The sequence below is a fragment of the Felis catus genome, chromosome D2, assembly GCF_018350175.1.
Source record: "Felis catus isolate Fca126 chromosome D2, F.catus_Fca126_mat1.0, whole genome shotgun sequence".
Lineage (NCBI taxonomy): Eukaryota > Metazoa > Chordata > Mammalia > Carnivora > Felidae > Felis > Felis catus.
In genome coordinates this window covers 70,369,066-70,396,416 of record NC_058378.1, presented here as the reverse complement: position 1 = coordinate 70,396,416, position 27,351 = coordinate 70,369,066, and the positions used below count along the sequence as shown (strand labels likewise).

Sequence of the window (27,351 nt, the reverse complement as noted above, 5' to 3'; positions counted from 1 at the left end):
CCCAGCACCCTCACGTTGTTTGGATTTCAGGCTCTTGAAGAAAACGTATTTCTTTTGACATTTAATAATGTCTGTTGACAGGTAACATCCCTGCTAGGGCTTTTCATTTAGTTTTATTTTTTTATTTTTTTTTATTAAATGATGTAAGTTCTGTAACTGATACCGGTTGTCATCAAACATCATAAAGCCAATCATGCCTCAAGTGATCAATATTTATTGTCCCCGGTGGGGGAGAGGCTGTTTTCAGTTTGGGGCAGATGGGTTTAATTTTTCAGTGGGGATAGTTAAAGCAGACGCACCTAGGAGCAAATGTCAGGCCAGCAAGGATCTGCCGACAGGGTACAATTGAGATGTTCACGCAGCGGGAGGGAAGGGGATGGGGGAGAGAAGGAGCAGAAAAGGGGAGAGGAGGCATAGACCGGAGAGGGGGGAAGAAAAGGAAATGGGAAAAGAGGGAAAAAAAAAGAGTATATACTCCTGGACGCGTAGCATTTACAGTAACAGATACCTCGACTAAAGGGTGTCCAGAAGGACTCGGGGAGGGAGGGCTGGCTGAGGGGAAGGGAGGCTGAGCGCTGCAGAGGAAGGTCAAGGGGAGAAAGTGCAAGTGAAGTGCAAGAGAAGGAGAAAAAGCGAAAGAGACCCCGAAAGAGAAGGTAAAAGGAATCAAGTGAGGTAAGATGTGAGAGAACGTGAAAGCCGAATCATATAAGAAAGGAAAAGGAAAAAATGATAGTAACATGGCAAGTGAAAAGAGAAGAGGAAAAGGGATGGGAGGAGAGCCTTAGAGAGAGACAGTAAGGCAGGGAGGGTGTGGGAGGCAGGGGCAGGGGGTCCAGCCTGGGTGACAGGCCCCAGGGGATGGGGGTGGGGAAGTCTTTGGGCAGGCCAGTCCCAACCAGGGTCAGTCAGGAGTGGGTGGGGTTTGTCTTTGGCACCCTCTCCTATCTTGCCTGTGCCCCCCCCCCCCTTAGAAGTTCTCCTATGACGGGCAGTCTTCTGGAAGCTTCTAGAATTTTCTCACACTCGACCCTCAGGAAAGGCTCGGAGTATCTCATTCACACCGAGGCAGAAATGACTAATAAGCCTCAGTGGGATACTTCTGGCTGGGCTCAAGTTCTCCTTGTTCAGTTTTAGTTCCAATGGCAAATTCTGAGACGTTTGTCAGCCAGGTAGGGAAATTTTTAGGGGATGTGAAGCTGGTGGCCAGAGTCGCATCCCATAATCAAGTCTGTCCTGCTTCCTGACTGTTCTCTGAGGGATACAGTTTGCAGACCCAAAGTTCCTTTTTGGAGTGATAGATGTGGGACGTGTGACAAAGCCTTGGGCCTAGGAGGCCCGGGATTAACCTTGGGTCCGGAGGCTTCTCCTTGGGACCCCTCCTGGGCTGCTCAACAGAGGGACCAGCAGGTGGACCTCTGGGGGACAGGGGATGAGAAGCCTTGTCCTTGGGGTTCAGTGGAACTCTTGCGGAGCCCAGGGCCTGGGAGGGAGGAAGGGCCAGGAATGGACTGTTCTGCAGTGTCCTTAAACACCCAAATTCTGCCCACGCCGGCTTTTGTGCTGACGTCAAAGTCAGAGGGAAGAAAGGAGGAAGGAAGGAAAAACCTTAATAAAGAGAATTTCCAAAAAAACTCCTGGAGAAAAATAAATAGGTCAGACCTCAAAGCGGCCAAGCAAACACTCCTTAATGGTCCAGCCCACCACTTGCGTTTTGGGAATTATAGGCCTTCATATTTACGTAACCTGGCCCGAGAGGTAGGCTGGGGCCAGGACCCCTTCCCTCAGCGTGGATGAGGGTTCTGAGGCACAGAGGGCCCCTGTGCAGGGTCTCAGAGCATGCCAGAAGGACCAGGGGAGCCAAGCCTGAGGACCTCACCCACGTCCAACACCTTCTTTCCCTCCTGGGAAGAATGAGAGACGAGGGGCCGGTGTTAGTGTTCCAATGCCCCGTGACGGGCCTCTATTTCTCCCACCTTGTCTTTGGGCTTTCCTGAGTGGAAAGAAATTGCATTCTGTAGCCCTCCCACCCCACTTCCTGAATTTTCCGATCCGATCTGGACAAGTGTCTGGACATGTTCTCTCCCGTTGGCCCGCATTCGGGCAGCCCTGGGAGCTCATTAACAGCCCCACCTTGCGACACCTGAAATGGCTCTAGGCCATTCCTGCCCAAGCACCCAGCTAGCAGCCCAGAGCTCACTGTGGACACTGGGTGCCTGTATTTCTGGAGAACGATGCTCTGTGCCGACTGCCGGCACCAAAGCTGAGTGGATGGTCATTTCCTCATTTTGTCTTTTCTTTCTGACTTTTCAAACTCTTGCCAGTGAGTGTCTCGTTGCTATTTTATTTTGTTTTATTTTTGATTTTTTAATGTTTATTTTTGAGAGAGACAGACAGATGGCAAGCAGGGGAGGGACAGAGAGAGAGGGAGACACAGCATCTGAAGCAGGCTCCAGGCTCTGAGCTGTCCGCACAGAGCCCGACGCGGGGCTCGAACCCAGGAGCCGTAAGATCATGACCTGTGCCAGAGTCGGACACTCAACCCACAGAGCCACTCAGGGGTCTCTCACTGCTATCTTAAATTACATATTTCTCATTACCGATGAGGTTAAACAGTTCTCCATAAATGTACTGGCCAGTTAGCTTCCTCTTCTAGGAATGGTGCTCGTCTTTCCATCGGATTTCCTGGTTTCCTCTCGTTCACTTGCAGTACCTTGCATTCTAGGGTCTATTCCTCTTTTGGTTTTATTTATTTATTTTTAATTTTTTTTTTTTTAATTTTTATTTTTGAGACAGAGAGAGACAGAGCATGAGCAGGCGAGGGGCAGAGACAGAGGGAGACACAGCATCCAAAGCCGGTCCAGGCTCTGAGCTGTCGGCACCGAGCCTGACACGAGGCTTGAACTCACGGACCGTGAGATCGTGACCTGAGCTGAAGTCGGATGCTTAACCGACTGAGCCACCCAGGCGCTCCGATGCATCTTGTGGTTTTCGGCAATGTTCCTTATCTCCTCCCCATCGGCCTCCTATCAGTTAGCCGTGGTTCCAGTGGCCATGTTTGAACAGCTCTTTTTAATTTCGATACAGTCGAGGTCACCAATCTTTGCCAGGTGGTTTATGTCTTGGTGTCTAATTGAAGAAATCCTTACCACTCTAATGTCAAAAAGACATTCTTTTACATAGTCTTCTATTGAAGACGTAGCATTTTTGCTTCAAATTTTGGCCTTTTTGAGTTCATTTTTGAATGTGGTTTGAATTAGAGCCACGATTTTATTCATCCAGTGAGCCAGTTACCCCAATAAAATATACTAAATAATTCACTTTTTCCCCCTCCACTGAATCCCAGGGCCCCCTGTTAAAAATCATGTATCATGGGTCTCTTTTTAAGCTTTTTTTCTTCATTCCATTTGTCTATTTGTCTATTTCTGCACTAATACCCCACTATTTTTATTAACATGCCATAGTAGAATGTCTTGTTTTTATGCTTTTTTTTAAGTGTTAAAGTTTTACTCTGGGTTGCTTTAGTCTTACTACTATGGTGTGACTTTTTTTTTTTTTAATGTTTTTATTCACTTTTTGAGAGACAGAGAGAGACATACTGTGAGCAGGGGAGGGGCAGAGAGAGAGGGAGACACAGAATCCGAAGCAGGCTCTGGGCTCTGAGCTGCCTGCACAGACGCAGGGCTCGTACCCGTGAACTTCGAGATCATGACCTGAGCCGTGTCGGCCGCTCAACCGACTGAGCCAGCCAGGTGCCCCACTACGGTGTGACTTTTTCAGTGACTCTGCTGAAAATCCCAAATGTTCAAGGACTATCCTTTAGTTGGTCAGTTCAAGTGTCTCCCAGCCTTGGGTGAACTCTGAAAATTGTTTGCCTCACAGTAGAAACTTACAGGAAAATTCTTGTCCTGGTCTCATGGATTTTCACTTGACATGTGCTCAAATGACCTTCTTCCCCTCTGGTTCTCTGCCCACAGGATCCAGTCTCCTCAGCCTCTCCAAAGCCTCTGTTCTCTTTCTCCTCAATTCAGTGGGGCAGCTATGAACTGCTTGAGACTCTCCTGCGTGTGGATTGTATTCTAGAATGTTCCTCCAGGAAGAAGGGCAGGGATCGTAGGGTTTACCTCATTTGTTTGCCTGTTCTCAGAGACCACAGTCCTGTGCTGCCTGCTGCCAGTTGTTCGATGCCTAAAAACAGCTGCTTCCTGTATTTTATTCTGTTTTCTAGTTGTTTATGGTAGGATGGGAAGTCCTAGTCCAGTAACTTCAACAGGACCACTAGGTAGAAGTCAGAGATGACTTTTTCATTGACATAAATTACTCCTGCGTCTGGCCATCTTGTGAACACTTCTGAGCATTAAGTTTTTCCATTGATCATTACCATTTAAAAAAAAATTCTTTTTAACGTTTAGTTTTGAGAGAGAGACACCGAGTGTGAGCAGGGGAGAGGCAGGGAGAGAGGGAGACACAGAATCCGAAGCAGGCTCCAGGCTCTGAGCTGTCAGCACAGAGCCCAATGCGGGGCTCAAACCCACGAACCATGAGATCGTGACCTGAGCCGAAGTTGGATGCTTAACCGTCTGGGCTACCCAGGTGCCCCCGATCATTGGCATTTGTAAAGAAAGACAGTTTTTCTTTAATTGTTACAATTTCCATGTTTCGTTTCTTTTCCTTCTGTTGTTGCATTGAATGGACTATCTTCTAACTTTAGCGTATATGTATATATAGTACATAAATTTATTATGTATATTATATGTTTTTAAAAAGTAACCTTACCTTTTTTTCTGAGTTAAAAAATCACAATTAGATGTTGGACGTCCTTGAAATCATCTCCTGGATATATTGAGATAACCATGTGATTTTTCTTTTTAGTACATTAATACGGTGAACAACATTACTAGATTCTCTGAAGTGAAACTATCTTTCCACGCTGAAATACAGCTCACTTTCCTATTTATTTTAGCTACAGTGTTGAATTTGGTTGGCTAATCTTTCCCGAGCTATTATCTTTTTACTGTCTTATCTAAGTGTTCAGAAGAGGCCTCAGCCCTCCACAAAATAATGTGTGACAACTTTCTCTCCTTCTGATTTCTGAAACAATTTGTATAAAGTAGGGATTATCTCTTAATTTGACAATTTAATAGAACTTCCAAAATTTTTTGATACGGGGGTTTAACATTACTTTATTAGTTATTTCTATTCATGACTTCTATTTTTTCTTACCCCAGTGTTTTGGCTTTCATATTTTTCTGGTGATTTTTCTATTTTGCTTAAGTTTTCTGAGTTTTTGGTACAGAGTTGTTCATAATACTCTTTTATGACTCTCTCCTGCATCTATAAGTATTTATCTGCTTTCCTCATGTATCAGGTATTTATATCTTCGCTCCCTTTTTTAAAACTAGATTTTTCATGAGAGGTCTTTATGGTGAAGGAACTGGTCAGTGTCTTGACCAGGGTAGTGGACACATGAGTCTAAGTGTGACAAAATTACACGGAACTAAGTACACACACATGCACACACACAAATGTGTAGATGTAAAACTGAGAAATTCTAAATAAAATCAGTATACTGTATTCGTGTCAAGATCCTGGTTGTGCTTTGCGCTATGGTTTTGCAAAATGTTACCTTTGGGAGAAACTGAGGAAAGCAGACGTGAGACTCTTTCTACGTCATTTCTTCTGATTGCGTGTAAATCCACAATTCTCTCAACCAAAATTTCAGTGAAAAAAAATCAATTTTGCCAGATGTTTGTCTCTCCTTGTTAACCTTTGCAAAATGCTAGCTTTGGGGGGCACCTGGGTGGCTCAGTTGGTTAAGCGTCCAACTTCAGCTCAGGTCATGATCACCGGTTCGTGAGTTCGAGTCCCAGGTCGGGCTCTGTGCTGACAGCTCAGAACCTGGAGCCTGCTTCAGAGTCTGTGTCTCCTTCTCTCGGACCCTCCCCTGCTTCTCTATCTCTCTGTCTCTCAAAAGTAAATCAACATTTAAAAAAAAATTTTTTTTAATGCTACCTTTCAGTCTTGTTAGTCTTATCTGGTTTTTTTTTTTTTTCTGTCCTCTGTTTCATTAATTTCGCTCTTGTATTTATTTTTTCTTCCCATCATGCCTTCCTGAGATTTCTTTTTTGCTACTTAAAAAGTGTAAAAGCTTAAATATCAAAGCTTAGATTTATTTTCAGGGTCTTTTTTTTCTTTTTTGACAAATGGATTTAATGCCATATGTCCCCTCTTTTATCTGTTGCACAAATTTTACATATAGTGTTTTCATTTGCTTTCAGCTTTAAGTATTTTAGAACTTCCTTTATGATTTTCTCTCTGACTCAAGAGTAATTAAACAGCCCACTTTTTAGTTACCTAACAGATGTAGTTGTTTTTTTTTTTTAACTAATAATTAGATATTGCTTTCCTATTTTCCAAACACAATGAGAAAACATTGTCTGGCTTCTTTCTTTTGAATTTATTGGGGCTTCTTTTGTGCCTAAGTCTAGACCAGTTTTTGTTTAGGTTCTGTGTGTGCTCAAAACATGATGTATTGTCTGTGTTAAACGCGTTGTTCTGTAAACACAGAATTTGAGTTTACTATGTATATTTCGATAGCTTCGTTTTTATTCATGTGTTTGGTTTTTACTTTTGATCCAATCTGAAATCTGTTTATTTTTGAATCCTGAATTTTTCTTATTTACAATTACTAATATATTTCGGACTCATTTCTGTCACCTTATTCATGTATTTCCATTTACCTTACTGGCCTAGGTCAAGTTCTCTAGAAGTAGAGCCTAAGACAGGAAGTCTTGTCCAAGTGATGTATTAGAGGAGGGGCCTCAGGAGAGGGAGGATCCGGGATGCAGAACAGGGCGGGAGGGGGGGGGCGGGGGGGGGACTGAGTTACATGATGCTTCCACCCGGAGGCTGGGGCTCGCCCTGATGCTTCTCTGCCGCCCCCAGGAGCCACTGGCCAGGCACTGCTGTGCGTCCCACGGGAGATAAAGTGATCAGCGATCTGCCCTGGCAACGTGAGAAAGAGAAAAGAGCAAACGTTAAAAACGCTCCCATGCCCTGGGAACCGACCCTCTTGCACCAGGGGTGCTCCCACTCCCCAACCGGAAGACGCCGTCATCTTCCGCCTCCTTCGGAGTTCCACACCACGTGCACCCTCACTTTGTGTGTTCCATCCACCTTGCCCTGGCCTCTAGGGCATCTGCAGGGCTGGGGTCAGGGAAGGGAGCAGCGACCTCTGCCAGCTTGCCATCTCATCCTACCCTTTCTTATTTATTTATTTGTTTGTTTGTTTATTAGTTTTTAGAGAGAACGAGTTGGGGAAAGGGGCAGAAGGAGACAGAGAGAGAGAGAGACAGAGAGAATCTTAAGCAGGCTCTGCACTGAGCACAGAGCCCGACCCAGGGCTCGATCCTGCGATCCTAGAATCATGACCTGAGCAGAAACTGGCTTGGATGTTCAGGGATGCCCAGGGTGGCTCAGTCAGTTAAGCATCCACCTCTTGATTTCCGCTGAGGTCATGATTTCATGGTTCATGAGATCGAGCCCCAGGTGGGGCTCTGTGCTGACCATAGGGAGCCTGCTTGGGATTCTCTCTCTCTCTCTCTCTCTCTCTCTGCCCTTCCCCCACTCTCTCTCTTAAAATAAATAAGCTGGAAAAAAGAGTTGGGAGCTCAACCGACTGAGCCACCCACGTACCCCTCATCCTACCCTTTCAATTTCTACTCACCATCTAATGTTGTGGACCCTTCTCCGAAGACTCGGGCCCAGCTCTGGTGGGTGGATGGGAGGTTAACCTGACTGACTGCCTACACCTGGAGGACCAACCCCCCCCCCCCATCTTTTCCAGCACTATCCATTCTCCCTTCCCCTAGGATGAGTCCTATCCCAAGAGGCTCCCCCATCTCTCAGGTAGGTAGACTCTTGCTGGGTGGGCCCCTGGTCCTTCAGACCGGACCCCACGTGCCTGCCTCTTTGGCGGATGGCAGTTCAGACTTGAGCTACGATCCTGCCCCTACCTCCACTGTGCTATGTGTATCCTAAGCTGACCGAAACTCTTCGAGGTGGCTCATAATAAAGAAGGAACATGTAAAGTTAGAAACAAAAACACATGCAAATAAAGTTTGAGAGACTCCAAGTCACATGCACATGCATGGGGAGGTAGGAGAATTCTTTCAGGAAAACACTGTTGGATTTCAGCCCCAACTTTTCCTGGCAGCTAAGGTAAACTGAGAGGCACCAGGCCCCCTTCAATTGGGGGTTATCACTGAATGTGTTTACTTGGAAAATCAACATCAAACATTTCTCATTTTAAAGATTTATTTTTGGGAAAGAGAGAGAGAGAGAGGGGTGGGAAGGGAGAGGGTGCAAGCGGGAAAGGGCAGAGAGAGAGGGGGACAGAGCATCTGAAGCAGGCTCTGTGCTGACAGCAGCGAGCCCGACGTGGGGCTCGAACCCATGAACCACGAGATCATGACCTGAGCTGAAGTCCGACGCTCACCTTGTTGATCCACCCAGGCACCTCAAGCATTTATTATTATTATTATTAGTTTTGTTTTTTTAATTTACATCCAAATTAGCATATAGTGCATCAATGATTTCAGGAGTAGATTCCTTAATGCCCCTGACCCGTTTAGCCCATCCCCCCTCCCACAACCCCTCCAGCGACCCTCTGTTTGTTCTCCATATTTAAGAGTCTCTTCTGTTTTGTCTCCCTCCCTGTTTTTATATTATCTTTGCTTCCCTTCCCTTATGTTCACCTGTTTTGTATCTTAAAGTCCACATACGACGAATTTTGCTCAAACATTTCTAATTTTTAAAAAAATTTTTTTTTCAACGTTTATTTATTTTTGGGACAGAGAGAGACAGAGCATGAACGGGGGAGGGGCAGAAAGAAAGGGAGACACAGAATCGGAAACAGGCTCCAGGCTCTGAGCCATCAGCCCAGGGCCCGAAGCGGGGCTCGAACTCACGGACCGCGAGATCGTGACCTGGCTGAAGTCGGACGCTTAACCGACTGTGCCACCCAGGCGCCCCAAACATTTCTAATTTTTAAATTCCTCTTTGTCAAAGGCCATCTCTAACCAGTTTGGTTCAACCCCTCCTCTTTTCTTTTAGCTCGACAATTTTCCCTTCAAACCCACTTGACAAGTGAAAGAATATTCCCTGATGTTCTCTTTGCATCTGCTTTCGGCTGACAATGACTGCTCCTTGAGGGAACCTTGAGGGTCTGTGATGCTGGAAGGGGACCAAGAGCCACAAGACAAGGAGGTTAGCGCCCCGGAGGAGCATGTTGCGGGTACACGTGGAGACTCTGGGCCCTGTGTCCCCAGCTTCCTGTCCCCGTTCGGCCTCGGCAAAGCTAGGTGACCCTACCAAAGATATTTAACGCCGTCTGACCCTACTACACCTGTTGTCCAACCTCTAGGCGTCAACTTCCTCATTTGGAAAATCCGAATAAGCCTAGCGCTCCCCCCTCCTGGGTTTGTTGTGAGAACGAAATAAGATGACGACATCACATCACACCGCCAGAGATAAAGGAGGATAAGGTGAGTTACAACATCACATCACGACGGGAGCCGTGTTGGCTGATGCGTGCGTCCTAGTGCCAGACCAGGTGCCTAGGACTTTTCACTCACTCCTGCTCTGAGCTCTCCGGGAGCCCTGGGAGTAGGGGTGGGAGGAGCCCAAGGGTAAGCTCCTCCCCTTCTCGTCTGCTAGCCGTGGAAGCTGACGTCCAGAGGGAGGGGATAACTTGCTCAAGGTCTTTCTTGGTTTTTTTGTTAATTTTTAAAAATGTATGTTTATTTTTGAGACAGAGACAGAGTGCAAGTGGAGGAGGGGCAGGGAGCGAGGGAGACACAGAATCCGAAGCAGGCTCCGGGCTCTGAGCTGTCAGCACAGAGCCCAACCCGGGGCTCAAACCCCCAAACCACGGGATCATGACCTGAGCTGAAGTCAGAGGCTTAACGGACCGAGCCCGCCAGGCGCCCCTCGAGGTCTCTCTAATGAACACAGAACCAGTACCGTTTCAGACGGAGTCCACAGCTAGCTTCGCTGTGCCTTTCTGCGTCCATTGCAGTGTGGGTTGAACAACACTTTTTGAAAAATGTGTCGTCACCATCCCCTGACCTGTAGAAGCCTCTGTGGGTTCTGAGAAGGAGGTGCAGCATTGGGCTCAAATGGTGTGTGTGTGTGTGTGTGTGTGTGTGTGCACTTCCTGTCCCCACTCCCAGAGCAATTCATTTCCTACCTTGAATCCTTGTGCTGGGATTTTTTGGTTGCAAACTATCCCCACTTCACAAGTAGCCTCAAGCAACAATTAGTCCTGCATGTAATTTCTGAACCAAATGGTGGCTTTGGGTAAGAACCACGCGAGCGGTTTGCAAGCAGATGTAGCCCGAGGTGTTGTCACTCCCGGTGTGGAGGGGAGGCCGGAAGGGGTGGGAGGGAAAAGGGCGGACGCACCTTCGGGTGTAGGCCTGGCGCTCCGCATGAGGAGGCAAAAGAGTGTAGGCCGCGTGGTGGGCAGAGTAATGGTCCCCAAAGATGCCCACACTCTAATCTCCTGGAACCTGTGAATATGTTACCCGACGATGTCAGAAGGGACTTTTGCAGATGTGATTAAAGCTCAGTGGACACCGGGACATGATCCATGTGGGTACAAAGTAATCCCGTGAGTCCTCAAAAGCAGAGAAACTTCCCTAACCCTATATAGGGGGAGGGGTGTTGGCCGAAGGGGCGGGGAGATGCCCTGGTAGGGACTTTGAGGATGGAGGAAGGAGCCACCAGCCAAGGAATGCCAGGGCTTCTGGAAGCTGGAAAGGGCAAGGAAATGAATTCTCCCCTGGAGCCTCCAGAAGGATTTTTAGCCAGTGAGACCTGTGTCTGACTCCTTAAGATACTAAGGGTGTGTTTTTTTGTCTTTTAATTTTTTTTATGTTGATTATTTTTGAGAAAGAGAGAGAGAGACAGAGTGTGAGCGGGGGAGGGGCAGAGAGAGAGGGAGACAGAATAGGAAGCAGGCCCCAGGCTCCGAGCTGTCAGCACAGAGCTGGAACTCGTGAACCTCGAGATCAGGGCCTGAGCCGAAGTCGGATGCTTAACTGACTGAGCCACCCAGGCGCCCCAAGGGTGTGTTGTTTTAAGCCACTACATTAGTGTCATTTCTTACAGCAAACGAATGCAGCCTGGCCCCAGATCCTCCTTTTCCTCATGCTTCAGCCATGCCAAGAGCTCTCTGCGAGCCTCTGTGTCTTGATCAGTAAGGCAGAGCCATAGTCACTTCTTAGAATCCCAAACACTCCAGGCCTGGCCAGTCCCAGTCTGAAGTCAGTTCGACAATAACATAAAACTGTGAGGCTCGGCCCCATACGTGCTGAGTGTGTGGGCACCTGGAGAGCCTCCTCCAGGCAGCCCCCTAGAGGACAAGCCTCCCTGAGCTCCAGCAAGCTTCCCGGAGCTTCCTTGCCAGGCCCCGCTGTGGCCCCACCGAAAGGATCCCGCTGTCAATTTCACAGTCCCTACGCAGGCCTGCTTCCATGGGGCCCAACCCCGGCTGCCTCTTGGACCACCCCCCCCCAACCCCCGCCCCAGGGCCCTTTAAAACCACAGGATCCCACGCCCCACCCCCGACGGACTGCCCAGAATCCCCGTGAGGCCGTGCAAATTGTCACTTTGCAAAAGAACACGAGGAAACTTGGGAGACTGAGGATTGGGTCTGTCTTCTTCCAATAATTCTATCGTTCCTCTATCATCCGGGGCCAGTCGTTTGATCTTCCTGGATCTCATTTTTCTCATTGTATCACCTGACAATGCTGGACTCGCGATCCCTAAGCCTCCTTCCACAACTGAGGGTCTCTCACGCACAACGGTATCTTCCTTTCATCTCCTGAAGACACCTTAGGATTGTATCCCATCTCGGGGCTGTTGTGGCAAGCATCCATTTTCTCTGCACAGGAGCGTCATTGTAGATTGGAGCCCCTGGGGTGGACCGAAACCCAGGCCGTGGCATAGTCCAGAACTTGTTTCAAAACATACAAATAAATTGTTGTAATTCTTAGAGAAGTTAAAATAAAAGCGGCTCCGCCAGACATTCTGATGACACCAGAGACGGAAACCAGGGCCTGAATACATGGAGGTCACTGTGCAAGCATGGGGGGGGGGGGGGGGAGGGGGAGGGGGAGCGGAGGTGTGGGGGAAACCAGAAAGGCAGACAACCCAACCTCCCCCATCTTCAACACGGACACAAAGTACCTGCTCTGCCTACCTCCTTAGGTTAGTGGGAGAAGCGACAGGATGGTCTGTTTGGACCATTCTCTAAACGGCTTAGTGCTACTCGCGACTAAAAGATTCTCCCTTCTGGAGCATGGACCTTAGCAGCCAGACTTCTGAGACGATGTCGTCGCGTTGAGAGAAACATGAAGCCTCTGGGGCGCCTGCGTGGCTCAGTCGGTTAAGCGTCTGACTCCTGATTGCAGCTCAGGGCATGATCTCAGGGTTTGTGAGATCGAGCCCCACGTGGGGCTCCATACGGACACACTGTGGAGCCTGCTTGGGATTTCTCTCTCCCTCCCCTTCTGCCTGAAGGAGCAAAGATGTAAAAGGGGAAACTGAAGCTCAGAAAAGGCAAGTGACTGGTTCAAAGTCACACCTTCTTCCCTGATAACGAGTCATCGATCTAAGTCAAGCCCACTCAACCAGTGAGGAGAGGCTGGGTGTGCTACCGTGGCAAACAACCCCGCAAATAACAAGCTTTATCTGCCCTTCATTCTACAAGTCCATCATGGGGCGGCAGGGGTTCTGACTGTTGGAATCGTGGAGGGACCTAGGCTGATGGAGCGGCCGTCGTTTCTTTTAAAAAAATTTTTTTTTTCAACGTTTATTTATTTTTGGGACAGAGAGAGACAGAGCATGAACGGGGGAGGGGCAGAGAGAGAGGGAGACACAGAATCGGAAACAGGCTCCAGGCTCTGAGCCGTCAGCCCAGAGCCCGACGCGGGGCTCGAACTCACAGACTGTGAGATCGTGACCTGGCTGAAGTCGGACGCTTAACCGACTGCGCCACCCAGGCGCCCCCGTCGTTTCAAATCCCATGTGTCACTGTGCCAGAAGGAACGAGAGAGAGCTCTGGAAGGTCTAGCACTCTGGCCTGAAGTGACACGCGGCGCTTCTGTTCACACTCGTTGGTAGGAACTAGTCACGTGGCTCCACCCACTACATGGGGCCACGAGTGAAAGGAAAGGCAAACCCATCAGGTTTCCCCGCGGGGCAGGAGCTGGAAACGCTTGGCCAACAGCACTACTTGCCCATCACGCCCATGTTTTTCCACCCCGGTCCCCTCCATGCTGCCTCCTCTACCAAACCTTTCCTCGTCCCATAAAGCGTATTCCCGAAAGTTCTATGTGACCAAAACTTCGGGGTGCCTTCAACTCTGGTCCTTCGGCGTTTCGTACACGCCAGGACGGGTGCTTCGTCCCTGCACCTCTGACACCCAGCGCAGGGCCTCGGCATGGGAAAAATTGATGCTGCTTCCAAAGACCCGTGACGTTTTATTTCATTTTTGTTTACCAGTTATAAATCAGCAGCACTATTTGAGTGACTTAAAATTATTTAATCCGTCAAAAACGCTTTGTGGCCATAACTATTATTTCCCCCATTAACCACTCAGCCCAGGGCTCAGCAGGCTCCGTTAGGGCCCCCCACTCCTTCTGGGGAGCCTCCTAGATCCAGCTCCCTTTTCTATCAAAACGTGCCGGTCCTGCATCCTATCCCCTTCCCTCAGGGGCTTGCCCTCTGTGGATCTGATAAGTTCCAGGAGAGCTGGGAGGTGCAAAAGATCATTATTTTCCCCTTGACAGTTTTGCCGAAGGCTGGCCCCGGGGCAGATAATCCACCCTGGGCAGAAGCAGGTTGCTGGTGCTGGCGGTTCGGGGCTTTGTGATGCAAACGTGCACCGTCTGCGTGGCCTACTTGGAGCGCTGTCTTCTAGCAATCAGCCTCTAAGCACCTGGTCCAGGCTCTGCTTCTTCATTTCAGAGGAGATCCTCAGATGAGGAGCCCAGGACGCGGCAGGATTCTGGGAGGGACGAGAGACTGCGAACATTTCTGCTGACTCGGTGCCCTCGCCCTGGAATCGGCAAGTGGCTTTTCTCCCAGGCGCCCTTGTGTGTGTGTGTTGGCGGGGGGGGGTCTTTTGCTGGTGCCCTCGCCTTGCAATCGGCAAATAGCTTTTCTCCCAGGAGCTCTTGTGTGTGTGTGTGTGGGGGGGGGGTCTTTTGCTGGTGTCCCTGATCAACAGATTCTTTAACTCAGGCCGAATCTTTCAGTGGAACACCATAGAGTTTGCAAAGGAGCTTTCGGAAGCTGAGGGTAAAACTCACGTCGACCACAGGGTTTCTGCGGCCAGCAGGAGACGCTCTGGTCCACGCAGGTGGAGCCAACATGTCTAGCCTTCATGGCCTGTGCGCTAAGCAGGGAGGATGCCGCACCCTCTGGGGGCTCTCCTCATGGACTCCCGAAGAAGTGCTCTCTCCGAAGAAAGAATTCCAAACAGCTCCTAAGAATTTAAAAGTGCATTCGAAAGTGGTGCTCTTTTCAGAAAGAAAAATTCCAAATTCCCCAACGATATCCAAACAGGAATTTGTTGCCACTCTGGAGCAGGGCGGGGTGGGGGGGGGAGGGGGGAGGGTATTGGCAAGGTGGAAAAAGATGAGGAAAAGGGAAATGTGAATTGGGGAGGAGCCCTCCAGGCGCTGGTTTGTTGGAGACGTTGGCTCGAGTACCTTGCTCTGGCCCGAAAGCACCACAAGATGGCAGCATTTCTGAAAGTTCTAGCCCCCCCCCCCCCCCCCCCCCCCGCCCCCAAAAGGCTGCCTCTCTGGGCGCTGGGGCGCCTTGGCGTCCAGTCAGGAGCACATCCTCCTTCATGTTTAGAAGGATTAAGAGTCCCGACCTGAGATGCTCTTGTCCTCAGCCAGAGAGAAGAGGGCCAGGGCCGAAAGGCTGGATCTCTCCGGTGCACGTTCAGCTGTTTAAACAAAATCAGCGTTGAACCCAAGTGCCTGTTGGCTAGTGGCCACTTTGGACGTTGGGCTGGGTTGTCTTAGTTCGTCTGAGAAACAGAAGGCTTGTTTGGCCAGATGTGTGGGGGCCAAGGAACTTTGTGGTGCTTTAGAGAGTACGTCCCCGCCAGCTAACCTCGGTTTGGATGCGCTGGGGGACTTTGCACCCCTGGCAGAGCCTGGCACCAGCACCTGCATTCGGGTTCCCAGCCCCCCCTACCACCACCCTGGATGCCCACACTGGTCATCCGGTGTGAAATAGTGGACAGTTGTTGCTATTAAAACTCTTCCTGCCGTTTTATATGCTCTGTTCACTCATTGATTCGTTCTTCGATGCACCTACTCTGAGCCAGGAGTCCCGTGGTGTCCCGGGGATACAAGAATGACCGTTCTGCCATCCTGGAAGTTGCATCTAGCTGGGGGATGGAGGGGAGACTGAATTATTTATAATCGTAAGGGGCGCCTGGGTGGCTCAATTAAGCATCCGACTTCAGCTCAGGTCATGATCTCAAGGTTCTTGGGTTCGAGCCCTGCATCGAGTTCTGTGCTGACAGCTCAGAGCCTGGAGCCTGCTTCGGATTCTGTGTCTCCCCCACTCTTTCTGCCCCTCCTCCGCTCATGCTCTCTCTCTCTCTCTCTCTCTCAAAAATAAATAAACATAAAAATTTTTGTTTAATTGTAATTATAAAATTATATTCCTACTATGCAGGAAAAGTGCAGGATGTTGTGACAGGGATTCTGGAAGCCTCTGCCATTTATTAGCTGATATCTTGGGCAAGTTACTTAGCTAGGGGCACTGCGTATGGTTTCTTCGATTTTGCACGGGACGGCCGTGAGGACTAACGAATTAAACAGGTGTAACCGTGTCTGATGTATGGTAAATGCAAACAAATGCTGCTTGCAACCTCTAATACTGTTAGGCACCTCACAACCCCGGGAGGGGCGATATGCACACAGACCACACGTGCAACTGATCGTGGCAGCTTTGCACTGTTCCGAGACTCAGTTTCCTTATCTGTAAACAGAGTAATAATAGTGATATCATGGGACTGTTGTGAGCATCAAATGAGATATGGAAAGAGTGTTAGGCTCCAGCTCCATGCCTGCTGTCTGTTATTATTAGAACTCGAAGCCATGATATCAAAGCTCAATATAAAGGCTTAAATCTGCATTTTGGAGCCGTAGGTAAAGCCCCAGGTGACCATTAAGGTGTGTGTTTGGCTAATTAATGGCCTATTTTCAGCTACCAACTGCTTCCTCTTCCTACCACCTGAAGGGGGCGTGTCTGAGCTTTCAAGATCAGGTCAGTGCCCATCTTTAGGGGACCCGAAGAAGATCTAACATCTGGTCAATCGGGTCGGCAAAGAGTCGGCTGAGGAAGGGAAAAGGGAAGGCCTCTCCCTTTGCGGAGTGACTCCCACAGTGGCAGCTACCGGACCACGTATTTGTTATCCCATGTCACCCTGAGGGCAGCCCTGTGCCATAGGCCCTGCGTGAGCGTCCTTACAGATTCGGAAGTGGAGGCCAAAGGTCACTCAGAAAACACTTGCTGAAGCTAGGTGTGAACGCGGGTCGGTCAGACTCCAAACCCTGAAGGCTGTCTTGAGAGGTGTGATGGAATTGACTAGAATGTTACACGTGGCTTGTCCGCAGGCCTAAAGAGGCACGTAAATGCTTGTTGGATTGGTCCATTGGACCAATTCTGTCCTAACCAGGCTATCTATTGGCTCCACGTGTGGACAAACGTGTCTTTAATCTGGGCAGATTAAAGCGTTTCTCAGATAAAGAAAAAAATGTTGTTACCAGAAAGTTGGAGGATTAGCGTTTTGGGGGTTTTTTCTCAATGCGTGTTTGGCAAGTGGGAGTGGACATCTGAGGAGGTTTCCACTGGCTGGCATCAATTCCCTTTCTTCTTATACCAGCATCCTGGGGGTTCCTGTGCGAGGGCTCCCCTTCCCCACTCCTGGTCTTCTGGTTTGAATGGGGCTGACCTTCTTTACTTGCTCTGGGGATGGGCACCTGACCGGCTCTGGCCAATCTTCGCGCTCTGGAGGCAGGATTATTTCAGAGGTGGGTATGAATCCTCAGCCAAACCGAAAGAGAGTCAGTCCTGAGGTATTGCTGGGATCTGGGGACACCACCACCCTCTTTCTGAAGGGGTCGCTAAGCTGGAAGCCCATTGGCCTGGAGTTGCCAGTGGCTGTGTTTGCCCCTACGTGAGACTGAGGACAGACCACAGAAAAGAGGAGAAAGGAGATGCTGAGATTTCTGGTGGCATCTTTTGAGTGGCTGGGTTCAACTGTGAATTTTCCTAGTCACGCGAGTTAATATATTTCGTTCGATGTGTGTGCAAATTTGAGTACAGTTACTCTTAGTCCTGAGAGCATCCTAATATAGAAACGTTCTCAAAATACATCAGTAAACTGGGGGCTGAAAATACAACGGAAATTTCCTTTGAAATGTTATTTGGTACTCAGCATCAATCCTAATTGTTTTTGCGTTGTAGATATTAAAGTTGTAAGAGAAATTGTGCGATGCCCGTATCATGGAAAACATAAACAAAAATAAACAAATATACTTCATCCTATTATCCAGTAAATCCCAGAGACCTGCTTCTCGGGAGTCAGAAAGATCTGAGTTTGAACTCTAGCCCTCCCAGTTACCTTGGACGACTGTCACAACTGTAATGGGCCTCAGTTTACTCACCTGCAGTTCGGTGGTAACTAGAGTAGCTACATCACTGGGACATCAGAAAGGATTGTCTGAAATAATAAGAACATCCAGCCTTATAACGGAATAGTACTATGAGATAGGAACTTAAGGAAAGAAAGGCTAAGTAACTTGTTCAAGGTCAGCTAACTCGTCGCTGGCAGAGCTGGGATTTGAACCTGGGTAACGTGGCTCAGGGCTTCCACTCCTGAGCACCATGTTTACCATCTCTTGAACCCGAAAGAGGTTGAAAAACTCGCCCAAGTTTGCACCTCATAATATTGTACACAAAGTGCTTACCGTGGGGTCTGGTACCAACAGACGTTCAGGAGAACACAGAGCAAGGGGTGTGTTAACCAACTCGTTACATTTCAGGGCAGGGCCATGTATGCGATAATAGGGGGATGCGGGGGTGGGATTTAGGAGGCCTGGTTTTGACTTTCCTCTGTCACGAACGTGACGTGTGACCTTAGGCAAGTCACTTGCTTCTCTGATCTTTGGTTTCTCGTCTGTACATCAAGAGGATCGAGATTGTTCGGCACCCATTGTAACCATCTACTGGTCCGGGGTTTGGAGCCATTCAACAACCAAGGAGACTGAGGCCACATGAACTGGACTTGGCAAGGAGTTTGGGGCAAGGTGGCTGGATTAGAGACCCCATCTCCCTGCCAGTCAGTCTGAAGCCGTGGGTCCAGGGCTGCATCCCCCGTGCTCTACACGGCTTGCAGTTTGGGGCTTCTCTCCAGTTTTCCACATTTCTCTACCCTCGTCTGTTTCTAAGATCAAGGAAGAAAAATGTGGCCGAAATTGGCCGTCTCTGACCCACAGCAAAGAAAGCCCAAGACTGGACCTCAGCCTTCTCACATGTCAAATCAATGGCCGACTTCCAGCCTCTTCCCTGATCATTTTAAAGGCTTTTATCACATCTGAAAATGCTTCCCGAATGGCAACAAACTCTCCCAGGAAAAAGTAAGTGTTTTGATGAGTTAAGTGTAAATGAATCAAAACCACATGGATTAAATTTCCCCTGAAATACACTCAAGATTGACCATTAAGGACAAATGCTCTGGGATAATATGGGCTGCGGGAGAGAGGGCTGGAGAGTCTGGGATCTGACTTGAAACTTCCCCTCTGCTCCTTAACACCGAGGCCATTTGCTGCACAGTGTGCACAACCCCAAAGGCTCAGACCCCCTAACTCGCGCTGTCTTTAACAAATGAACAGATAATCTTCGCTTGGGACTTAATAAGACCTTGGGGTAAAAGTTCAACTAACCAAGGGCATCTTGGTTAGTGATAAACTCGTTCAAGGTGGTAGACAACCTTGAAAAGCGAAACTGTTCATTTATTCAAAGAACGCTCATCGAGTCCCTGATTTGTGTCAAAAACCTGCAATGTAATGAGAAGCAAAGAAGAAGGACATGAGGTCCCGGCTTCTCTGTCCCTTCCCCCTCTGTCGTGACGTCATTGCCCTGCTGCTACTTCTCGTGGGTCTTTGTTGCTTTCAGTGACACGAAGCTCTCCGTTGACGGGCTTTCAAGCCAGTTTGGGAGTATTTTCTCAAGATTTTGGTTGAGTTTGGAACATACTGAGTGGCAGTTTCTCTGCTCTTACCCCCACTCGTGTACTGCTTATTCGTCAGACCTCATCGTCTCCTCCCAGAACACCAAAGCAGACTCCTAACTGGCAGCATGTCTGTCCCCTACGAATCCATCCTCCACCCAACTACCAGAACAATCTGCCTCGACCTCAAATCGGACCACATCATTTGACTCTTGAGAGTCAGAACTCCCAAGTGTCTACTCAGTTAAGGGCGATCTCCAAGCATGGTAGACAAGGCCTGCTACAGGACTTGGCCCTTACTTGACTCTCAAGCCTCTTTGGAAAGACATATCTTATATTCTTGGTCCCGGAGAATTAATGTTATTAAAATGTCCACACAATCCCAAGTGATCTACAGATTCAGTGCAATCCACATCAAAATTCCAGTGGCATTTTTTACAGAAGTAGAAAAACTATCCTAAAATTCACATGGAATCAAAAAGCACCTGAAATAGTCAGATCTTGAGGAAGAACAAAGCTGGAGGCATTACACTTCCCGATTTCAAACTATATTACTAAGCTGTAGTCATCAAAACAGTATGGTACTGGGCATAAAAACAAGCATGAAGACCAATGGAACAGAACACAGAAAGCCCAGAAATAAACCCAGGCCTGCATAATCCAGTAATCTTTGATAAGGGAGCCAGGAGCACACAGCAGGGAAAGAATTGTCTCCTTAGTAAATGGTGCTGGAAAATTAGGTATCCACTTGCAAAAAAGTGAACTGGACCTCTATCATATACTACTCACAAAAGTTAATTCAGGGGTGCCTGGGTGGTTCAGTCGGTTAAGCGTTCAACTTCGGCTCAGGTCATGCTCTCGTGGTCTGTGAGTTCAAGCCCCACATCAGGCTTTGTGCTAACAGCTCAGAACCTGGAGCCTGCTTCAGATCCTGTGTCTCTGTCTCTCTCTGTCCCTCTCCTGCTTGTGCTCTGTCTCCCTCTCTCTGTCTCTCTCTCTCAAAAATAAATAAACATTAAAAAAGTTAATTCAAAATGACTAAAGACTCAAATGTAAGACCTGAAATTATACAATTCCTAGAAGACAAATTAAAATTAAAATTAAAAAAAAAAAAAAAACAACTCCTGGAAGAAAACAGTGGGAAAAATCTCCTTGATGTTGGTCTTGGCAATGACTTTTTGGATAAGACGTTGAAAGGATAGGCAACAAAAGTTAAAAGAAGCAAGTGGAACTATTTCAAACCAAAAAAAACCCACAAAAAACAAAAAACTACACAGCAAAGGAAACAATCAGTGAATTGAAAAAGCAAGCTACAGAATGGGAAACAAAATATTTGCAAACCACTTATCTAATAATATATCCAAAATGCATAATTTCCAAAATATATAAGGAGCCTACACACCTCAATAGTAAAAACTCAAATAGTAAAAAAACAAAACAAAAAAACCCCCCAAAACTAAAAGACAAAAAGACCCAAAACTTAGAACTGAACAAAGAACCCGAACAGACATTTTGCTAAAGAAGACAAGTGACCCATGGGTACATGAAAAGATGCTTAACGTCACTAACCAGGTGTGACCAAATGCAAATCAAAATCACAATGAGCTGTCACCTCATCCCTATCATCAAAAAGGCAAGAGATGACAAAAGTTGGCAAGGACATGGAAAAAAGGGGACACTTATACACTGTCGGCGAGAACGTAAGTTGTTGTTCCTCAAAAAGTCAAAAATAGAACCGTCAGGTGATTCAGCAACCCCACTCCTGGGCACGTATCCAAAGGAAACAAAAGCAGTATCACAAGGAGATACCTGCACCCCCGTGTTCATTGTAGCATTATTCACAATAGCCAGGATCTAGAAAGAACCTAAATATTCTTTGACAGATGAGTGGATAAAGACAACGTGAGATAATGTATATCTACATATCTCTCTACATATATCTATATATACCTATGCAACGGAATGTAGAAGAAGGAAATTCTGACATTTACAACAACATGAATGAACCTGGAGGGCATTATGCTACGTGAAATTAGCCAGACAGAGAAGAAGACTGTATTTATCACTTACATGTGGAACCTGGCGGGGGGGGGGGGGGGGGAGATCAATTTCATAGACACAGGGACTAGAACGGTGATTGCCAGGGGCCGGGCAGAGGGGGAAATGGGGAGATGTAGGTCAAAGTGGACCAACTTTCAGTTATAAGATGAGGAAGTTCTGAGGATCTGATGTGCAGCACAGTAACGAGATAGTTAATAATATGATATTGAATACTTGAAATTTGCTGAGGAGATCTCAAGTGTTCTCACCGCCAAAAAGAAAAAAGAGTTAAACTCTGTGAGGTGATAAATGTGTTAATTATCTTGATCTCCGTAATCATTCCACAACGTATATGCATATCAAATCCTCATGTTGTACACTTCAAATGGATACAGTTCTATTTGTCAGTTATTCCTCCATAAAGCTGGGCAGGGGTAAAGGATACAGGAAATGTCTCTGTATTAGCTGTTTAATTTAAACATTTACTATCACAAACCAAACAACTTCTGCTACCTTTTATGTCATCTTCTAAAGACACTGCTATGTTTGCTCTTGTGAAAGTCTCTGGGGCACTTTTTTTTGGGGGGGTTATTTATTTATTTTGAGAGGGGGGGGGCAGAGCGAAAAGGAGAGAGAGAATCCCGAGCAGGCTCTGCACTGCCAGCACGGAGCCAGACGCTGGGCTCCAACCCGCGAACTGCGAGATCGTGACCCGACCCGAGACCAAGAGCGGGATGCTTAGCCAGTTAAGCCGCCCAGGCACCCCTGGGCACTTTTTCATCACACACACTTTGTTCTTACGCTTAGGGTTCACAGGACGTCTCATATGTCAATATAAGTTCTATAAATCATGATGGTGAAATATACACATGTGCGTATGTATGTGTGCACACGCATGGTGCCCCATGGCGGGCGATATTAGCACGCGGCATTAGACCCAAGACCGTGAGAAGCACAACACACATCCAAAAACAGAATGGCATCTTCCCTGGACTTGACTGTGAATCTGCTTGATTGTGTGGGAGCTGGGGCGGAAGAAGGTGGGCGTGAGACTCCCAGAGGTGGCTCTTACTTAGGGACGGAGCTCACAAAGCAGCATGGTGTTTCCCCAGGAAGCAGCCAGTTTCACCTTTCGGTTGTAGCAGCATTTCTGGTGGGGGAGCACTCCACCCGCAATCTGTGAGGAGCGGGTTGTGGTTGTAAGGGAGGCACCTCTAAGCACATCGGTGCAATTCCTTCTATTTTTCCCAAGGAGAAGCGTGGTGGGAAAGAAACGACTGAACCAAGCTGGAAGCAACCTGAAGGCCTACGAAGTCTAGCCTCAACTTTGGGCCTCATCCGCTTGAGGGACTGAAAATGCAGAGGCACTGTGGCCTGGCCACTTGTAAAACCAGGACTTGGACCCAGAGGCCGGAGCGCCTCATCTGCAATGCCCAGCCCAGGAGGCCAGGCCGCTGTCTCTAGTGACAATCCAGGAGGCTGAACCGTCACGTCTGTGACAGTCAGCCCCAAACAGCCAGGACTCGATTAATAACTGACGGGCTCCCTGGTTGTCGTCCCTGCTTCTCACTTAGGACCAACCAGAGAGAGCCACGTATGTCCCCTGGACCCCTAACCAACCACTCAGGCCGCTCCACTTCTACGTAGCTTCCCCGGGCCAACAGCCTCCAGTCAGGCCACACCTGAAGCTTCCCTTTTTCACTCTAAAGCTTCCCCTCTCCTGCCTGCCTTTGAGTCTCTCTCAAAACACAAGTGATGGGGGCTGACTTCCTTGCTATGGCAAAAGCTCTGATTACGTAGCCTTTGCCTTTTTCATTTTATTTCCACACACCTTTCTAGATATTTGTGGGATAGGTGATTCCGAGCAACCAACGGCATCACCCTCTTCCCTAATTCTGTCTCCTGCAGCCCCAGCTGGCCAAGAGATGCCTGTCCGCTGCTCTCTCCTCGCAGCCGTGCAGCCGGAGGTCCCTCCACTGACTCCACCCCTGGCGTGCGCCATGACAGTTTCCTGGGGTCTAGAGCAGGCCTGACGGTCAGCTCTAAGACGCACTGGGAAGGCATGAGTGCTTGTTTATGGCTGGTGTCCATTCGGTTGGCTCTACGCCCTTGCCCCCATTCAGCACCGCCTTCCTTCCTCGAAACTACCGTGGAGGATAAAAAGTTGTAGGTTGGCTTCTAATCCCAGAACTAGCAAGCAGAGAAAGCCACATTCCCTTCATGGTCCTATCTCTGCTGCTGTAATATGAGGACAGGGCTCAATAGTATTTTAAGTCCCTTCTGTATCTTATCCAGCTGAATCTTCTCCCCATTGGCTTCCGGCCCTCACATGCGTTGGTCATGATAAAAATCTCCAAAGGACCACCCCCGATGGGCTCAACCTTTACAGAAGGAGGGTTCATTGAACCAGGGGCATTTGCCCTGCCTGGCCAAAGAGAGGCAAATCCAGGGTGCAATCAAGTCCGTCTTTTCCTACACCGGGTTCGTGGTTCCAAATGGTGCCACTTAGGCAACGCCAACTCTTGAGCTGCCACACCCTTTGTTCTAATTCACACGCGTACACTTGATTCCCCTGGGAACGTGTTTTTAAAATTGAATGAATCCAGAGTTCACATATGTTGCCTGAATGCGACATTGTGTAATACCTTTTCTCCCCCTGACTATCCGTACCGTCTCCCCCTTTCAAAACCCCCTCTCATTGAGTGGCATTAAAAACAAAACAAAACAAAACCTTCGCTCCCACTTAGAGGCCCAAGTCCTGGGGAGCCAGAGCAGAGGAGAGGTTGTCACCTCTCACGTTCAGCAATAAAAATGACTTCCTCCTTTCAGCCGCTGTTCCCTGATGTGACTCTGTGATCAGTATCAAATGCTTGGCAGCAAGGGTTTCTGTAGAGCCTTCCCAGCTAAAATAGATTTAACCTGCCCGCTGCTCTTTGTGTGGGAACAATGGGCGTAACAATAAGGAGCCGCTATATTGTTCATGCATGAATAGTTCTGATTCTAGATATTTGCTGTTGGGCCCTGTAGATTACCTGCAAAGAATGTCCAGCTCCCTCTGTTGAGAAAGGTTATGCTACAGGCAAGCAGTCCAGGCTGTTTCATGGTAATGAATCAATAGGGGCCTGCAATTAATGAAGCCTTATTTCAAAATGGTAGGGAGTCACCTTTTGAAACAGGGTCTGTTTTCTTCTCCGGCCTAATTGCACAGCCTGGGGTGTCTCCAGTTTGAATGGGTCAACTTTGTGTGTGAGCCGGGGTTGAGGGCTGGCGGGAAGGGGCAGAGGGTGACAAGCAAGGTGGCTTTGGGGGCTTACTTGGGCCAGCTCTGGGGGAAATGAAACCCATATGTGCGGTTATTAGCATGTGGCTCGGAACCAGGCAAACAACAGAGGCAAGCTGCAAGGCCGAGAGCACCTTCTGAGTTTTCCAGTCCCAGTTTTCCAACTGGGCAAAATCTTCATCAGCAGGGGTTTTTGCCGTGCGGCTGTGATTGAGTCTTTGAGAACCCGTGGCTGGTGCCTGGCGGTTAATGGCGGGCTTTGGACCCAACACATCTAAATCTCGGTTGTTGCACTGTCATTTACCAGCGGTGTGATCTGAGGCAAACTACCTAACCTCTCTGAGCGTCCTTTGATCCGTCAAACAGGGAGAGCATCACCAACAAACGGGGATCTTGCACAGAAAACATGCCCCCCCAATAGGGATCCGATACATGGTTGTAGCAAATGCTGCGAGTTTACCAATATCTATCCTTCCTTCCTTCCTTACCAACAGAATCTCAGTTTTGTTCAGGGCAGCAATGTATCCAGCCACGAAAATCCTGATATCTCAGGGTCCCTTATAGTTGAGGTGTCCCTATGACATAGTTCTGGTCAATCAAAAGGGAACGTCTGCTGGATAGAGCTGCCTGGAAAACGGTGGTTTTCTTGATTTAAAAAACAATAACGGTAACAACAGACTTTGCAAGGCTTTAGCCTTTTTCCCGGCCCTCCTCTCTTCCTTCCTGGAACGCAGTTCCGATGCCCGGAAGCATGGGAGCCGCCATCTTGCAACCATGAGGACATAAGCTGAGAGAGTGGGACAAAAGGGTAGAGGATGGGGGAAGGTTCATGGAGCTGTGGAGTGGCCGTACCAGTCCCTGAGTGCCTCCCTCAGGCCTCTTGACAGGCAAGAACTATAAATCCCCATGCATTTAAGTCATGGTTACTTGAGCTTTCTCTTATATGTGTCCAAGCGCGATCTCTGATACCTTCTGAGTATTATTTCTTCAGGCTGCTGCAAAGAGCCTTGGGAACTTCCCCCAAGACTGGCTAAAGTAAGGAAGAGGAATACACTGGGAGAAAAACCACCTAGGCTCTGATATTTCAGGACCTCCCCTTTGTCTGTCAACCCATGCACCTGAGCTTTTTATTTACAGAGGCTTCCTTGCTTGTTATTAAATCGAGGCTTCCAGGGAAGTAGAGTGAAATTAAGGGAGATCAGAGGCAAAGATAGCCGTGGCTACTACATAAACACCTGTCTGCATCATATAAGATGCTGGAGTTAATCAACTCCAAGAACAGAGGCAGTGCCCAAATGAACAAACCGCCTCCTGGAGCTGGCCACGGCAAGCCTGCTGAGGGCAGGAAGTAAACATGGGAAGCAAGAGGCCAAAAGTAACAGCAATGAGATTTTTTAAACTTCATCCTTAATAAAGAAACCTTTGCTGAATTCTCATGCCCTGGAGAAATAGCCAAGGGTATTTAGGTTTATCCAAAAGGACTTAGTGGGAACTTGGGAAAAGTGTAGGCATGCCTTAGCCGAGGTTGGGATGGGGCCCCTTGACCCAGTGAAAGAGCTAGGAGGGAGTCTTCCCTTGACCTTTGAAAGTCAAGCTACTGGCCCATAGCTCTGGACAGTGTGGCTTAGAGGCTGCCTCTCCAGGAGGATAGTGGAGTAAAGTGAGTCGCAAATGAGCTAATCACCATTAATGTTTCGGCTGAAACTGCCAGTCTGACATCCTTCCTAATGGCTGACAAATGTCAGGGTGACTTGTGTGCTTTTTTTGTTAATTGAATTGGTTAATTGGGTCCCAGAGGCCTAGCTGCTAATTACGAGCTACAGCCGAATAGGAGCTTTAAAAAAAAAAAAAAAAAGAAAGAAAAGAAAAGAAAAAAAAGATGCAAGGAAGTTAAAACAAAAGAGAAAATACACACACGCGCACACATACGCACACACACACACATACATACTCCAACCCCTTTGTGTTCTTTACAATCTGTACTGTTACCTTCTCTTAATTTTTGACCTGCCACATGTTACTACCTCCTTGATGTGTTCAAAAAAAGAGGGCAAGAAAAACTCCAATTCTGCCTTTTTCCATGAGGAGCATCTGTTCAATCAGTGCCTCGTTCATTAATTTTCTGCCAATTAGCAAGAAAAAAAGGTAGACCGGGAAGGGGGAGAAAAAAGTCCAGATTTACTGCTTAATGCCTTACCTTGTGAAGATGGTGTTTTCAAATGCTACACATTGTCTCTCGTTTGGGTAAAGACGCATTAACAGTCTAGGAGACCCAGTAGTGACTTGTTGATGTTAAACAAAACTTTTCCAGAGTTTCCTAGGACAGGTCCCAGGCACAGACCCTCGACAGCGTCCGTTGAGGAATAACCTTTCTCAAAGGTAAGTTAAATAACTTCCAGGGCACGGAGGGCTCTAGGAATTTAGCGCTAAAGGTGTCTCCGGGGAAGTATCTCCCAACTGTCAACCGCGTGTTCCCAGTGTTGTCTTTGGTTTTTGCTTCCAAGTAAGGGACAACAATGAAGGCAGCTGGACACTCCAGATTCATACCTCCCGTTCACCCTGCTTCCGGGAGCTGGCAGACCCAAAGTAACTGATAACACGGGTGACATTCTTTGGTTGGTGGGGAAGGAACCCGAGGTAGAGAGGAGAGAAAGAAGAGGCACTCAAAGGAACTTTGTGGCAGAATCAGATTTTTCCAGCC

At 48.0% G+C, this 27,351-nt stretch overlaps 2 long non-coding RNA genes across 2 annotated transcripts; one reads left to right on the top strand and one right to left on the bottom strand.

Moving 5' to 3' along the window:
* The first annotated feature begins 582 nt into the window (after window positions 1–582).
* LOC123380918 lies at window positions 583–14,169 on the top strand. The gene is made up of 4 exons (XR_006587331.1): window positions 583–675; window positions 9,115–9,267; window positions 9,425–9,545; window positions 14,035–14,169. It is a non-coding gene; the product is annotated as an uncharacterized LOC123380918 (long non-coding RNA).
* A 255-nt stretch (window positions 14,170–14,424) lies between these two features.
* LOC109492706 lies at window positions 14,425–27,318 on the bottom strand. The gene is made up of 4 exons (XR_006587330.1): window positions 26,848–27,318; window positions 17,766–17,821; window positions 14,951–15,025; window positions 14,425–14,554 (listed from the first exon to the last, which is right to left on the bottom strand). It is a non-coding gene; the product is annotated as an uncharacterized LOC109492706 (long non-coding RNA).
* Window positions 27,319–27,351: the final 33 nt, after the last annotated feature.